Raw genomic sequence first — 15,644 nt, 5'->3', positions numbered from 1 at the left:
ACCTCCTTTTAGTCAAACTGCCTTCAAGTAGTTTGAGAGGAGGATGAAATCTCTAAAATACTATTTAGCTAAAGCCCAGAGCAGTGTGTTTTTAGTGTTGCTGGAATGATTCCTCCCCATTTCTCTCATTCTTTTTTGCCTTAGGTCTGTTTATTCTGAGGTTTCCTCCAAAGTCCAACCGAATAACCTGGTTTCAGCCTTTGGATCGCTGTGGACTACAGCAGCATTGAGGCGTAGGTCACAGACAACATGGTACGTGTGGGCACTGGCGCAGACTCCTCCAGAGCAACTGCTAGGACTCTGTAATCTTTGATCCTGCGGTATTGTCACTAGTTGTACCCAAGTGTTGCGTGTGCATGTGAGCCTCATTATGCCGAACAAATGTATAAGGAACACACTCTCCTAAGGAGCCTATAGTAGGACATCAATATTGATTTTGCTCCTCTGCTGCTGTGATTACTGGGTAAGAAAACCTGAAAAATAATTCTTTATTTATCACATGTCCTTCAGCTGTTAAGCATGCTATTTAGGGGCACTTTCCAGTTAAACTTTTTGTCAAAATGCTGAGATTGCAAAGGTTAAATGCCCCCAAAAAATCCATGAAAATCGTTTTGCATAACAATCATGTTGATTTCAGTTTTTCCATTATATTTCTGTATTACAGAAATGGGCTTATTTTTAAGCAATGGACTACATGTAAAATGAAAAGGCAATCCAGTCTCTTTTCTATGTGGTATTGCTGATAATCACCATTTTTCTCATGGTTACTATAGTAACTTGGCATCCTTAGCTGCCACCTTTTTTGGCACTTAAAAAAACTCTTTAAATTCAGTTCCCTGATAAACTGAAAGCTTGGCTTCATGATACCCATGGGAGTGTGTAAGTGTAACAACAATACTTGTCATTTTTCTTACTTGGTGTTTAACTTGCTTGTTAGCAACTGTGCAGGCAGTTCGAACTGTGATGTTTCAGGATCCTGCTGCAGGCGTTATAACCAGCACAAAGGCTGATACCCTGGATGAAATCCTGGAAACGGCCATGGGCTCCCGAGGGGTCACACACTGCAGCCCGACATGTGAAGAACTGAGCAGGATTTCGCTCTCGTCACATCACTGTAAAAGCAGTTCTGCCTCTGAGTTTGACAACTTTCAAGAGGAGAAATAATCTGTGGACATGAAACTACATGGTGGGAATCATTTTGAAGGCTCCTGTGGTAAATCAGTGGCAGATCAACAACCTGTTGATGCTTTTAATCCCTTTTCAAGTGTGTGTGTGCGGTCGATGCGGCAGATGAGAGGGGCCCAGAGCCGGGGATGCTGGAGAGCAAGGAGTGCCCAATGCACTGCAGAGAGAGGGGGAAGCCTGTTGGCACAATGTTTTTGGAGGTGAGTTCAAGGCCAGCACAAACATGAGATGCCCTAAATGAGCATAGCTCCCCAGGAGTTCGACCCCTTTCTTTGCTCCAAAATGGTGCTTGTGCTGAAGGTTATTTTTCTAGTTTTGTGAAACTGTGGCCCAGCTACGGCCTGCTGCTCTTGCAGCCCCTATGGAGGGTGGTGCCCTTAGACCTTCACATAAGTACCCTTGTCACAGGAGGGGAAAAGCAGATATTAACACTTGAAGAGCTGGTGTTAGCTCCAGACCATCGGACACAACTGTCCAGCACATCTACCGGCTGAACCCTTTGCTGAAGCCAGGGCATTTGGTGATCCTTCCTTCCCTGCTGCTGTGGCCTCTGCAGCAGAGCTCAGGCTTTTTAATTTGTTTTCATGTTCTTTTGCAAAGGGTTTTGCAGAGCAGACAGGTTTGGAAGGTATATGGTTGCAAAATGGTGGAGGAAAAATGCTATCAAAGTAAAACGCCCCCACCTTGGCCATGTGGCTGAAGTGCTCCTGGGGACGGTCAGTGTTTCCTCGTCCCGCCCCTACTCTTCTCATAGCTATCCTTTCCTGGTGGCTGCTGGAGACAAGACAGTAGGTATCCTGTTCTGGCCAGAACAACCACAGTACAACACTTTTTATAAGGAAAAACACCTATTCTCCTAAAACAAATTGTGTAGTAACCTGTACTAATAATGCTAGTGTACTTCAAATGCTGTTTACTTCACACTGCTTATGGGTTGAGGGGGGAAGGGTTCTATTAAAAAGTTTATTATTGGATGATTGTACATTTGTCTATGTGGGAGACCAAGAAGAGCTCAGGTCACGGAAATTACAAACGTAGTTTTAGAACACTGCATATTTATTAGGCCATCTGCTACTGCAGCACTAAAAGCAAAAATCTTCGTACAGGCACTCTATTCACAGCTACTGTTTTACCACCTGATGTGCAAAATATCAAAGCTCTGGATGCATTTATTATTCTGCTGAGTAATTTTCTAATGAATTCATGAAGCTCAAGAAACAACCTGTGCAAGAGTTTCCTTTATATTAGATTGCTCTTTTCTAGCCAGAGCCTGACAGGGGCCTCCGAGGAGGAATCCCACAGTGTGAATAAGTTTATGGTGCTGAACGCATGGCTGGGTTGCACTGAGTTTTGTCATTCCCACCTTGGTAAGACAGATTCTGGCTAGGTGGTCTGGGTATTAATGGCAGATATGTGGATGGCATTTTCCTAAGACTGAATCAATGTGAAGTCCAAATTAAAATAGCTGTTTTACTAAGAGAAAAAAAGCAAGTAGCTTTTCAGAAACAAGCAACTCCAAACAACTAATGTCTGGGTGAGCCACATGACGTTCACAAGAATACCGGAAGATGATCCAACTCTGTTTTCCCTCATTCTCCTTTCTAGTAACCTGCAGAGCCTTTACAGCATGCCTTTACATCCGCGTTTCCAGTGCAGCCTGCAGCCTGTGTACCACTGCAACCCCATGGTCACCGTGTGGCCCAAGCATCTTTGCCCAAACTCATCCCTTTGTCTTCTGTGACCAAGCCAGGATCAAACCGACAGCTGCAATAAAAATCACCTGCAACGTTGAGATAAGTGCCTTGTGTTCAGAGACATGCAGACCACGCAGGTAGCAGTGGAGAAAGGAGCGGTTTGGCACCAGTCACCCAACTGTAAATCTCTGTGAGCAGGGACAGCCGCCCTGTGCTTGGCCCATACCCTGCACCCCAGAGCCTTTGCCCTGTGCTGGAGGAGTCCAACAGTGCTTAATAGTACCAGGTCCAAACTGCTATAATTGCTAATGCAATTTATGGAGTTTTGTATTTAATTTGCAATGATCAGCAGTGAATAATAGAGGGAGGGAGACCCAAGAGGGCATGTTCCTGCTCAGGACATGCAGAGTGATGAAGGGTTAGGGTGGTAAAATGCAGAAATAGCATTTGTACTTGCACCCCTGTGGTGCTGTCCCAGCCATGTAGCCCAGTTCCTCCCTTGCACCCAGTGTCCTGGGGCACCCACCCTGGGGCTGCCTTCCCACGGGCGATACTGACGGGGCCTGAGCTAAACACCCGCATTGCTGTGAGGCTTCCAGACACCAGGTGAGGACGTCATCAACCATTACTCAGAGACACCATGTTTTATAAGGGAGTCTCTTACAGAAAAAGACTCTTCTTGTGCGCTGCACGTTTACACCAAGGCTGGGACTCTCTACACCAGAGCTTGTAAAAACCTTTGAGACTCCTCTGTCACAAGGTATCTGCGCTGAAATGGCTGTGTCCTGTTCATGAGTGTCTGCCACAGCAACACAGCTGAAGATAAACGCTTGGCAATTATTTTGCCATTGATATTACTCTACCATGCTCTGATTTCTTGCAGTGCATTACACATTATTTCATATGATCTATATTAATCCTCATGTGCCAATAGAAGGATATGTCTGATCTAGCTGTAAGGTGCTCAAAGGACACATCTTTTATTGAGGTCTTCTGTTAACTTCCAGGTCTTGAGCAAGCCGAAGCAAGCTGGGTGCTGAGACAGAGCTGGGGAGCATGTTCACTTGCAGCAATCTACCGCTCCATCTCCTGGCCGCAACTTCCCTTCCAGAGTTGCCTGCAAGTCACACATGCAGAAAGAAGGTATTTACGCCTTCCTCTGTGTGAAGCATGGGGCTTAATATTACTTTGTGCACTGATTATGTTGAAAGTAATAGTGGGAACACTGATACTGTTAGCAGTTAATGACCCATTGTTTAAATGGGAAAGAGACATTTATAGTCAAATTTATCGTTGGAGTTGTAATGTTGAACCATATTAAGCAGCCTGAGCGGCTGGTTCCAGAACGCCTCGAGCACCTTCGTGGAAATTGCAGTAACGCGCGGATGGCAGGAACGTCCTCTGCGTAGCTGCCAGCGTGCAGGAAGGCTCCGCACACCCACAGACCTGCCCCAGCCGCAGTCACTTAGTGAGGGCCTCCACAAACACCGTCCTGACGCTGCTGATGCACAAAACCATTGTCAGTGTTCGGGACGATGAAGCCACCACCCAGCACAGGCGAGGGTAGTGGCCTGGCGAGCTGCCACCCCGGCCTTGCTCCATGGGACACGCTGCCCCCCCGCTGGTGTGGACGCCCTCCGCGCGCACCTCGGAGCGCCCACAGCCCAGCGCACCGCGGCCCTGGGCATTCGCAGGCAGCCGTGCATCCCGCGCGGCCCAGTGGCATGAGCATAATGGTGCTAGTTTGTGGATCTGTTTTCCCCTGCTGCTCCTCCGATGCCCCAGCTCTGTGGTCCCGCTCCCTTGTGTCTCCAGCACTGTAAAGTCAGTGCCGTGAGATTTAAATGTGACACCTTATAAACCACATAAATATGATTTGACAAGGCCCCTTAACAATGAAGGATTTTGCACAAGATTTTCAGGCACTAATTCAGTCTCAGGGCTCTCTTCCCATTATGGTGGGTGTGCAATGCCACTCAGAAACCTTGACTGAATTATAACCTTTTATTCTTTTAAGGCATCTTTTTTTCTGTCTGAAACAAGGTTTTATTTTGAACAAAAGTGAACATGAAAAGCATAAGAGATACAATCACACTTAGTGATAGATTTGTTTTCTTTGGAAAAATGTGTCATATTGTGATGCTAAGATAATAGCTATTAATTTGGAGGTTATTTTAAAGTTAATGGATAATTATTATTCTGCATAATTCTTTTCCAATAAATAATGAGTTTAGTTTTGCTGAATGTTCCCTTTCCGTTTGCAATGTTGATGTTTCTCCTCTCTTGCATTAACATGTTACCATTCAGAATGAATAACTGTGCTTTTGGCTTTGAATTTTTCTTCCACATTTTTGACAATTGTTTTTTATGTCTTGTATAAATCACTGTAACACACGATAAAGTCAAGTACATTGAATGGCTGTGAATATTTAAGTTACTGTTTCTCCTTTGTACAATAGCCCATAACCATATTTTAAGAGCAGTTACAGTCTTTTATCAAGTACATGTATTGGCATTTTTTTGTAACTGGATTACTTGAGCACGCTCTTAACAACTGTTAAACAGCTCTCACTGACTATCATGTAAATCCTTCTTAATTCACGGTTTATTGACCACAGTGGTTCTGGATGAATCTTTGGTGCCAATCACCCTCCTGTGGGCACCACACCACCTGCTACCACGTCTCTCTAGAAATCCCCAAGTTCCCCTTGAAAAACAAATTTGTGTCACAGAACATCACCGCTTTTGTAGGAAAATCCTGCCAGAGAGGTCGGCAAGCCCCTACCCTGAGCACCACCCATGCCCACCCCATGATGGAGGGCCGGGTTTTGGGAAGAGGAGAGGTGACATCGGCACTCAGGGAGGGTTGTGGCTGTAGGCAGCCCAAAGGTGCCCATGTCTGCAAACCTCCAGGGTGCCCCAAATTGCTGTGTGATAGCAACCCAGGACCCTGCTCGTTCAATGCAATCTGCAGTTGGTGTAGGCGGAAGGGGTTTATGTTACTCATTTTATGGGCTGATTTATGGCTTGTTTACTTGCATGCTTTACCCACGTTGCTAATGTTGTAATTAAACCTTGTTAAAGTGCCCAGGCCCCCCTCAGGCATGCGGTATAACTTTTTTTTTTTTTTCTCAAACGATAATTATTACACAGGGAAAAAAATGAGTGGTGAGGAAGGGTGGCAGGCAGGCTTGGTTGCAATAAATACCTATTTAGCAAACAGAGGATGTTTAGTTCTAAATCAAATTGTATATTAAAAATGGAAATTGCTGAGATTGGTGTTTACCTGTGAAACCAAAATTACTTCATGAAGAAAATAATTACAGACATAGACTATAAAAAGCCAGTTGTGAGTCTTTATTAAATAGTTAATATCAAGATGCTGTTGTGGTGCACAGAATTAGTACATCATGCGCAGGGTGGGTTGGAGGTTTCCCTGTGGCAGAAGTGTGGAAATGGAATGTATGCATATACCCCTTTGAGCCCAGATCTAGGCGACAGAGGTAGGACTAGAAGTCTTACATGGAATTTTTCTGTTGTTCCCAGGAGCAGTGATATCCGTGTGGATAGAAATGGTCCTGTTCGGGCTGCAATGCCAAGGAGACAGTGCTGGGGTGGTGCTCCGCATCCTGGGCCCACAACACTGCCTCTCCTGACAGCAGCTTTTGGCTCAGGGTGAGGACTGTGCCAAGGCGCCTGGCCAGCCTGCAGGAGCACAGCAGCGTTTGCACGCATCCTGCACAGCGGTCGTCTGAAAACTCACCCCTGCAAGCCAGGACTGCCGCCCTGGCCAGGATCATGATGCCAGGAGAGCAAACACTGCCAGCCAAGGAAAGGGTATGCTTGCAACAAACCCCTTTAATAAGAAGCAGTTCAGCCAGCTCTGGTTGAAGCACAGCAGCTTCCCCACTGTCTGTCCATCACTGTCAGGGCTGCTGGGGTCCTGCTCGGACAGGATTTGGTACCAGCGATGCTCAGGCTTGGTCCTTTGCTCTGTGTAATAAAGCTAATGTCTGCAATGAGATTATATGTTCACTGGTGTTATTCTGATAACTATTTGACTGTGAAATGTGAATTGCAGGTCAAAACTCGTGAGCACCTTACACAGAAACTGCAAACGTGGACAGCTTGCAGGTAAACTGCTGGATTAACTAAATCCATCTCTCTCTTTGTCTCTTCCTCTTGCTGATACAGAGTCTTTTTCCTTCCTCCCATTTCTGTCTCTCAGAGGGATTTTTTTGATGTTCAAACACTATGGGGTGTTTTTAGCACTACCCCACATCTTTCTCGTGCATTGCAATTCTCCTCAAGTTTAAAGAGGTCCTCTAGGAGCTAATAAAGCCCACGAAGTAATCAGGTGAAATATGGCACAAGGGAGAAATTCTATTACCAGGAAAGACTGATGAGTTCAGGGAATTAGTGGGGGAAAATGAAAATTAGATTAATAATAGTTGTTTATTGCCTATACTAAGGCACCAAACACCCTAATGAGAGAGTGCCAAGGCACAGCGCTCGTTGATGGCCATGGGGCCTGTTTCGCAGAAGCCATTTTTCTCTTATTCTAAAGTAGCTTAACTCAGTCCAGCTTAACTCAATCAACTCAGTGCTGGATTTGCTCAGGGACTTCTCTTCCAAGGGAGAGAATATATATCTGTATAGGTACCTCTACAGATACATACATACGAGAGCAGAGGCTGCCAGGTCAGTGACCGGCAGGTAAGGTGGTGGGAGCCCTGTGATGCCCGGCAGGGGCTGCTCAGCACGTTTGTAGAGCTGGGGGAGGCGTTGGCGGCTGGTCGGCAGCGCTGACAGCCCCGTTGTGCCCACGGTTCTGCAGGAGCACAGCCAGCAGAAAGCCCCACAATGCTGCGCATGGGAGTATTCAGCCCTGTAAACAGCGAGGCTCCTGTCTCGGAGGAGAAGCAGCAGGGTCAGGCATGGCAACAGCACTTGAATGCCAGCAAAAGCTTCCCAGAGCTGCACTGTTTACCCAGGCAGGGATCACAGAGGGATGTTTAATATAACCGTGTTGTGCTCTTTTGCCCTGGGTGGATATTTGCTGGCCTAATGCAAATTTGCACATAGTGCAGGGAGATTAAGAGACCTGCAGATGTGGAGTCCACTCTCCTCCTGCAGGCAGCCAAGTTGAGGACAGGACAGCGTCAGAGGACCTTGCCTGTAACTCTCATCTCAGTGCTGCATTACAAAAAGACTCTTCCAGGAACCCCGTCTTCCCGATTTCAACAGTTACCACTGGGGCATGTTGGAAACCTACCAAGAAGATTGCTTGAATGTGATATTTTTGTCCAGCCCTGTCCAAGAGCAGTCTTTCTTGAAATGAAAGCCGTTCCTCCTGGAAGCGTGGCTTAAACCAGATCTGGAAGAGTAACTCAAAGGACAGACAAGCTGCTGAGCCCCGGGAAACTGCTTCAGTGTGAACCATGGCTGCCCTGGTGTGCTCGGTGTTCATACAGCCGCACAGCCACAGCTGACAGCGTTGGTACGGGTGGCACTGCTCCTCTTATGCACATCATTAACAGTGTCCTGGCCACCGCCATCCTCTTCCCATCCTGCTCCAAGCCGCACTTAATCTTCTAAACGGCACTTTCCTGCTTGCCTTTTGCTCCCTCGTGACCTCTCCTCCCAGCTGCCAAGCAAATATGTCACACCGTATCGATCGGCACTCCGTGTGCCCGGACCGCTCTGAGCCCGCCTGCTCCTCAGGCCCTCGTATTTTATGGGCACTGCTCTTCTTCCTCGCAGCTGCTGGTTTTCCCGTGGCTCGGCACCGTGCCACAGTTCAGCGCCCAAGGCCACTGCCCACGGGCGCTCACCAGGGGGAAAGTGGAGGGCAGTGAAGAGCTGCCCCTTCGCACCAGTGTTTTTCCTCCAGTTTTGGAGGTGTTAGCAGGGACATTAGCTGTGCAGAGGGTCACCTAATGCACAGATATGCCTTCATCAATCTTTCAGCTGACAGTGTCTTACAAGTTACATTACTTGAGCAAAAAACATTGAGATGGTAAAACCAGCAGCTCACTGCAGCGAATGCAATGTAAGCAGCTCAGACCTCAGGAGCCGAAGAAATATGTGTGTCTTCAGTCCAGATTAGCACTTTTCCCCTCCTGACTGATGACAGAGCTGTGGCAAGGAGATACTTGTCAGGTCTCACACCTTGACTCTCGCCTGTCTGCCCCCAGGCCAGAGGGCACAGGTCACCTTAGGAGCTGCATTTGTTCTCCATGTAGCTCCTGGATATGGAGCGGCTCTCAGATGTGGGAAGAAAAGGGGGGGAAAAAACTGGATTTTTCTTGTGGAGCTGCATGAAAAAAATTCTTCATATAGCCTTTGAGGCAATTAGCCAGTGGTAGCAGATGGCATGTGGATTTGTTCCTAAAAATGAACTGGTTAGGATGCTGCCCTACATAGAAGTTAACATATTAAAGCCACACAGTTTTCAAAGAAATGCAGACAAAAGTGCAGACAGTTTGCAACCTGCCTGGTGCTGCTATACAATTTGCGTGTGTGTGCATGTGCGTGTACATGTGTATCTTGGTTTGGGAGTGCTATTAGCCTTGGCACCAGTTCCCTAATGTCAAGCTAGGGCAACCAGCTATACAGAAAGCCCAGAGGTGGGGTTTGGATACTCTAGTAGTGCCATTTACTGATAAGGACAACAGCATCTTGCACTGCCTCAGTCATAAGGGAATTTCTTTAACCTGTGTTAGGCAAGCGCCCATCCTGTCTGGCCAGCCCAAAAAGCTCTGGAGGAATTTGCACCTTTGCAAATTTTACTATTTACTTCAGGAGCATCAGCCCTTCCCTCCAGGGCCAAACTCTGCTGCCACGATGGCTTTGAACTGCGTCACTGGCAAATGTCCTCTTCTGTACAGAAAGCTTGTTGGGAAAACATAAAATGTTCAAATACAGCAGGTGGAAGAAAGACTTTGCACCTTCCAAGACCAAAATGCTTGAACCGTTGGTGCATTTTCGCTGCAGGAGACACTGGGACTGAGGCACCGGCGGGGCCACGTGGGGCTTCGGGCTCTTGCTTGAGCACCTGCCTCAGAAAATTAGTGCGACAGCTCGGGTCTCTCGCTCCTAAAAATCCCTCAATATACTTGTCTTCAACAAGAGTAAAGGCTAAATAAACACATCTAAACAACTGAAAAGCACGTCAACATTCAACTTCAAAATAAAATTCAGTGAAGTGTGAAATTATACCTTTTATTCCATAAATCTCCAGCAACCAGCACAGTTACATAACTTGTATCACGCTTTACTACTGGCAGAGTTTAACACACCATGCAAACCCCATAAAGTAATTACATTTCAACTCAACAAAGAAACAAAATCCCAGCTCATTCACCCCTCCCTGCGTCTTAGAAAGGATTAGAGACAATTCAGTGCATGTCGATTTTTCCTGGTGATAAATCCAAAGCAGGTCACCAATGAAACAGTAACGTGGGTTCCCAAGGCAGCTGATTTAAAAGGAAAATAGAGATGTTATTTGGTGTTCTTCAAGGCAATGTCACCCTGTTAAAGCCTTTTTGCTTTCTGAAACTTCCTGAGGTTTATCCTCTACTTAAAAGAAGCTTAAAAATGTAAAATTTACCTTGACGAGACCATTTCCACACTTGGCAATTGCCATTCTGCAGGCTGGTTATGCACTTTGGACCAGACTCCTATCCAGCTTTTAAAAAGTTACTACTACATTCCCCAATAAATGAGGTTATGATGTGAGTGATAACCAGCAGAAGACGCAAGTTCACCTCTTGCAACACGAATCTGTAAGCCCCGGGGGCTTGGGCACTTCAGACCCACAAATCAGGCTGGAAATATTTGTTGTTGGAGCATTTGTTGGCTGCCCTTCTGCCAAACCACAGGTATGTGTGTATGCAATAAAACCCAATTAATGTAACTAATTAGTGTATTAACTTCCTTAAGAATAAGTTTCCAAACTTTAATTAGATTATTATGATTAAATGCAATAAAAAAAGATCCCCAAAAGCAAGGCAACCAGGAACACAGGCACTCTCTTTTGTTTCCAAAATCCAGCACAATGCTACAAAAACACACAAGAATGGGTAACTAAGGGTTACCGAACAGGAGGCTTTACCCCACCAGGCACAAAGCAAGGTGGCGGCAAAAACTCCCTCCCATCACTCAACCAGCCACTGCAAAAGTGGACAACACGAAAGGGGTTGCCCCATAAAGGAGATAGGACACAGCAGCCTCCTGAGAGCTGTGATGAGATGCTTAGGTTTACATCCTCAAATGGGAGATGAAAATGATTGCCTGCCGTGGTCTGTATTTGTGCAAAATAGTGAAAATGGGGTCAGGCCCTGAGCAGTGCCAACAGCAAGGGAGCTCGGAGCCGGAGCAGGCACGAGGGAAACGTGCTGGTGTTCGCTGCAAGTACAGGAGGGTTTTTTTCCTTTATTCATTGCAAACTGATGGGCATGAGTTTGCTTTTCCTATCAATCATGTTTGTTTATCGGCATCTCAGCCTCGACTTTGCTTCTGACCCAAACAGACTCGATATAAATGTTGCACAACGATGGGAAATGCAGCAGGAAAAAGTCACTGCAGCTTTGCAGCAACTGGTGCTGTTTTACAAAATGCAAGGCAGAAAGTGCAGAAATAACTTGCGCTAGCATTTCCGTGCGTTTTCTGCCGATACGCCTTGTGAATATAGCTCAATTCCTAGTTCACTCCAGCAAACCAAAGACTTGAAACGGTGCATGAAATGGCATTGTCATAGTTGACTCTCTGGTGCATGGAAATGTAGGAGTGAATCCATCACTACTGCTGAGTGAGATGGGAGTAAGACTGGGCAGCAGCAGCAGAGGGGACTGAATTATGCTAGGCACCAGCTGAACGCACGGGTGGAAGATATAAAATTTGATGGGAGATTTCTTTTTTTTTTTTTTTTTTTAATATCCAGAAGTCAACAACCAGTCTAGGAGACGAGCAGCAGAAGAACAAAATGAGGCAAAAAACTGAAAGGTGAGTGCTAGTCAAGTTGCAGAGGGCAAAGAATTTGATAAAATTACGATCAAACAGGCAAGGAAAAGCTAGAAACAGATCTGAGAGGCCTGGAAATGTCACTGAGGGGAGAGCTAGTAGCAAGCAGGGAAAATCAGGTTTCTATATTTAAACCTGAGGCAGGTTCCTTCATTCCAAACTCCAGTCACTTCTTCTGCCCTTTGTACTTTTCCAAAAGATGACACTATGCTATAATTTGAACAACCCAAAAATCATTCCTCTGGTAGGAGGCACCTATGGCACTTGTATTTGGATTTATATTCTGTAGTAAGCTGGAGTAAAAAGAGAGTTGCAATAGGCCCCCCGCGGTACCCTCGCCACTGCCGTTCACAGTGTGTTTGCCACTGAAAAAAACGCAGCAGGTCCAGAAGGGTTCCCGGCGTTATTGCCTAGCCTCACTCTAGCAATAAAGACCCAGTTGCACCGGGTGGTAACTCCTGGCAGATGGTGACTTTTCAAAGAAGTCGATTGCTGTATAAATGATACTTTCCGAGTTTTTTCCTTTTATTCAGATTCTCAGTAGCTTGTTCAAATGTCAGAGAGCATCATATTTCTATCTTTTATTTCCTTACTGAGTGGAAATCTTCTTTAAACCTAAAAATTACAGCTTGGGAGAAAAAGATATGCTCGCTCTCAATAAAAATGGTCTCCTTGACAAATCTTATAGCATACAATAAAAACAATAGCTGCAAAAAGCCCAGCGGCTTTGTTCTCAGTGGAGGCTTTTAATTTCTATTGCACTTTTTAAAGCGACGTTTTGTCTGCCCCATAAAGGTTTGCTGGAGTGGTGAGGCCCATTAGCAACAAAAAGGCAGGATTCCCTTTGCTGCGAGCGCATGGAGGCAGGGGTTCGGAAGATATCTAATTAATCAGCCTGTGCTGTAAGCAAATAAAAGTGATGGGCCGGATGAGTGAACACATCCATTCCCAATTGCCTGGGGGTTTGCGCTGCAGCCAGGTCCTGATGGGAGCCGCGGTGGAAAGCGCTTAGTGCCCGCTCAGAACAACAGGCGGCTTGCTCACCAAGTCGGCCGTAAAAATGGCTCTTGCTATGATGGTGTATTGTTTTCCTTCAGCAACTTATTTATCCCTCCGTCACCTCGCAGTGCCGAGTAGAGGGGCCATGCTGGCTGTTGGACATCCTCACCGCATCCCATGCCACATTCAGAGAGTTTCCATTAAAAGCATCCCACCAAACAGCTGTGCTTTGACACCAGTCCCAGTCACGGCAGGGAGGATTTCTGTCCTTGAGGACACCGGCCCTGCCTGGGCATCCCTGGCCTTGTCCCCAGCTCGTGGTGGGCTGGTCCACGCCAGAAGTGTGCTTTTTGTGAATTAAGCATCTGTATGACCTGTGTACATGCTATCTTTCTAATGGTATTGTAGCTGGAGACCTGATCATCCATTTAACCTCAGTGGCAAGGGAGTGTGTTAAAACAGACATGGACTGGTGACATGAAACTCGTGGGGATGCAGCAGTCTGCTCCAGTGAGGAGCCCCAGCAAAGACAATTTTTAGGCTCTGAGGGCTTCACTGCATGTCATCCATGGACAAGAAAAGTTTCATCTAGCCATGAACTGGGATGCATTTTATTGCAATTCGCTGCTGCCACTGCAAGCACCAGGTGCTAGGGCCAGGCAGCGACGCGTGAACCTCTGGCTCATCTGGGAAGAAGGTTTCCAGCCTCCAGTTTCATTGAGGAAGATAAAAAAAAGAAGCCCTGCCCCATGTTGGGATGCATGAGGACAGGCAAGGAGCTAAAGCTCATGGAGATCAAAGCTACTCTGAATACACTGGAATACAAAAGAGCCGCATATGCCTTGCCTGGGCGTTAATCGTTAAAAGATATTTAAACTCCAAATTATGCAGACTGAACACTGCAGGGCGTTATTGCAACCATCGGTTCTTTCACCAGACACAGAGCACCCAAGGGGGGCTGCAGGCCCCTGCGTTAGCTTGGCAAGGTTTCTAGCAGGACCACGAGGGCTGCCAAGAGCCCAGAAAGTTTCCAGCCCTCACCCAAAAAGCATCCCCCGCCTGTGGGCTCTCACCCTCACTTCGCTGCCAGCAAGTGGCTTTTCACCATGTTTTCTGCTGCTGGTCCCTGCATGAGGCCACCCGTAACATCTCGCTCTACCTAATTACACTAAATAGCAGGCAATTTTGGAGCATGTGGATGATGCATTCCCGTTGTCCTTCTCTGCCGTAACTGGTAAGCAAATCTGGGCAGCCCAGTGAGCAGGATCACTGCGCTCACTCAAATATTGCTTTTCAGCAATGCAGAAATAGTCACAAATAAACTCATCCCAGTGTAAAAGTGCCAAGGACATCTGCCGCTTCCTAACGTGTGGCTCGTTTGGAAAAAAATGCAGGTGATGGGTAGAATAAAAGCACCTGTGCAATTTGTACGGCTGTGGCAACGGAGGTCCTTAAATGCAACAGCATCTGGAAGCTGCAAGGCGCTGTGATGGTCCTCGAGAGAAAAGGCAGACCATGCATTGCACAGGGGCTCTGCTGGATCCGGCCACGCAAGCTCGTTGCACGAGAGACACTTCCTCCTCCCACTAACACAAGCGCGCAGAGGAGACCCGGCCCAGCAACCAGCCCCACACGTAACCCCGCGCTCCTGCCCAAAACAGCATCTCCCGTCACCTGCTTCGCATCTGCCGCGCTTGGTACCCACCCCTCCTGCCCCGGGCCGGGGCGTGAAGAGTCAGCGCCCCCCCCCAGCCAAAGGGGAATGTCCCAGCTGGGAAGCGCACGCCGCAGTAAAACACCAGGGATGTCTCGAGAGCTGCGGTAAAAGTGGTCTCCTCTTGTCCTCGATTTATGCCGTTCCCATCACCCTTAGCGTTATATTTGTGCTGACAGGGATCAGTTTAACCCCTGGCTCTGATCTAATAAAAGCTGGCGGGGTTGAAGTGTGCATAATCCTTCTTCAGGGTCCTAGGGATGGGAGCAATAAAAAAACTGCTGCCGCTGCTGCTCCATGGCCACAACCGCTGCCTGGAATAAATAACACCCTGCCCGACGCCAGCGGTGGGACACGCTGCAGGCCGGAGGCTCCTCAGGGCCTCTTCCCTTTGCAGCTCATAGCCCAGGGCAGGCAAATCGTGTCAGACTGATAAAAACACCAGAACTGCTGTGTGGGTCAGACCACGGGGTCTGCAATAACTCAGGAGACTGCGCCGGTGGCCAGGAGCCGACGAGCCCTTCCTCTCCTCCTCCTCCTCTCTCCGCGTGCCCCGACACCCTCTGCGAGCACAGCGCGGTCGGGGGCAGACCCCCCCCCCCCCCATCCTCAGTACTTCCTAGAGGCAAAGCGAAATGAAAAGCACCCAAGGCTTTGCCATCGCTGAACAGCTGGATTTTTTTTTCCCCCTCCCTCTCGTCATTAATTGACCAAATCAGTGTTGCAGAGCTGCGCTATGCTTTGTAATGAAATCACTGCCTGCGCCTAAGAAACAAATTTGATGATATGATACTAATAGGGTTAGAAATTTCCTGTGCAAACATCTATAATTTATATCTACATTCATTTTTTAATACTGTTTGTACTCTGCAACAGGAAAATACCGAAGCGCTCATCTGTCAAGCCCCCCCTTGCTGTTCGTGCCCGGGAAGGCGCAGGCACTAGCAGGCTGGAGATAAAAGCCCCGGCATGATCTTGCTGGAGGTGCAAATTAGCATTTGGAAATTGTGTCCTAGCATGTAGCCACG

General features: G+C 47.3%; 1 protein-coding gene across 1 annotated transcript in view; it reads left to right on the top strand.

Annotated features, from left to right (window-relative positions):
* The window catches only part of CFAP20DC (CFAP20 domain containing), a 108,117-nt gene extending 101,214 nt beyond the window's left edge, over window positions 1-6,903 (top strand). The window contains exons 19-21 of the transcript XR_010391283.1: window positions 145-1,385; window positions 2,791-4,022; window positions 6,426-6,903. The gene's annotated coding sequence lies outside the window, so the exon portion shown is untranslated. The remainder of the gene's footprint in view (window positions 1-144; window positions 1,386-2,790; window positions 4,023-6,425) is intronic.
* The last annotated feature ends 8,741 nt before the right edge of the window (window positions 6,904-15,644 follow it).

Source organism: Dromaius novaehollandiae, chromosome 12, assembly GCF_036370855.1.
Source record: "Dromaius novaehollandiae isolate bDroNov1 chromosome 12, bDroNov1.hap1, whole genome shotgun sequence".
NCBI lineage: Eukaryota > Metazoa > Chordata > Aves > Casuariiformes > Dromaiidae > Dromaius > Dromaius novaehollandiae.
Note: the sequence above shows the minus strand (reverse complement) of the source record. Positions and strands in the feature narration are given on the sequence as shown.